We start from the raw sequence: 1,401 nt of genomic DNA on the forward strand, positions 1-1,401 counted from the left end.
GCATAGGTTTAAAAATATTCTGCACCCAAACAACTGAGGAAAATGCATTTTGTCAAGTAATGTGTGGTTATTAGGACTTATGCTTAAAATGTTTCTAAACCCAAGAACAGAAATGTGATATATTGCAGCTTCCCGTCCTTAGATGTGGCGCCTGCAGCGATTTCCCTTTTTTCTCTTTATTGTCAGTTGGTGATCCGACCAGTAAAATACAAGTACTTCCTGTCCTAGGGTGACAACGCTCGCTCACTGTACTGTATCTATGGAAAAAGCAACTTTGACACCCAAGGACAGTAACTGTGTTAGGACTACAGACCACCCCCCTCCTTTCTTTTCCATAGGTTGGTGATGTTGTGAGAACAATGCTAAGTGATAACAGTGAGCACAGAAAGTTATACTTTTACAAGATTGCTGGCAGGATCTACAGGTATTTGTTTGCACTTGTTGAACAGATAGAACCAAACGCTATTAAAGGAGAACTATGGGGTCAGGGCTTTTCCCCATAGTTCTCCTTATGGTAACGGGAGGACACAAACTAGCGATTTGGTTTAAATATCCAGAGTTGAATAACCATTGGGATATCCGGTAATGCTTTTGGCTGCTAAAAAACACCCAAAACGAGCTAAAGATACAATGTATAACAAAATGTATATTTAATATTAATAATTCTACGTTGTCATTGTGTGTAGGTGGAACACTCAGAGGTACTATGAGACACAACATAGCTAATATACACAGATACACTGGGATTACAACATGATGTCCAAGCGCCCCCATGTGGTCAGATAAGGGTATAGCACTCTGTGCCGGTACTTCTCAGGTGAGCATCTCTGCAGCTGTATCATGAAAGATAGTATGTGGCTCTTCCCTGCCTGCATGCTTGCTACTGTGGGTGTCTCCTATGATCATCTTCAACTCAACACAATCCTAATCTTTGGCTGGGGCAAGTGAAGCGGACCAAATCCCCATTTAAGGCTCCATGACTCGAACAGATCAATCCGTGCAGGACATGCTGTTGGGAGGGATGAAGGCATCCTCCTGGGTGGGATAAGGACTGAGGACATTCTCCTGGGTGGGATAAGGACTGAGGACATCCTCCTGGGTGGGATAAGGACTGAGGACATCCTCCTGGGTGGGATAAGGACTGAGGACATCCTCCTGGGTGGGATAAGGACAGAGGACATCCTCCTGGGTGGGATAAGGACAGAGGACATCCTCCTGGGTGGGATAAGGACAGAGGACATCCTTCTGGGTGGGATAAGGACAGAGGACATCTTCCTGGGTTTGATAAGGACTGAGGACATCCTCCTGGGTGGGATAAGGACAGACGGCATCCTCCTGGGTGGGATAAGGACAGAGGACATCCTCCTGGGTGGGATAAGGACAGAGGACATCCTCCTGGGT

Source organism: Nanorana parkeri, unplaced genomic scaffold, assembly GCF_000935625.1.
Source record: "Nanorana parkeri isolate BGI_ZX_2015 unplaced genomic scaffold, ASM93562v1 scaffold1162, whole genome shotgun sequence".
In the NCBI taxonomy this organism is placed as follows: domain Eukaryota; kingdom Metazoa; phylum Chordata; class Amphibia; order Anura; family Dicroglossidae; genus Nanorana; species Nanorana parkeri.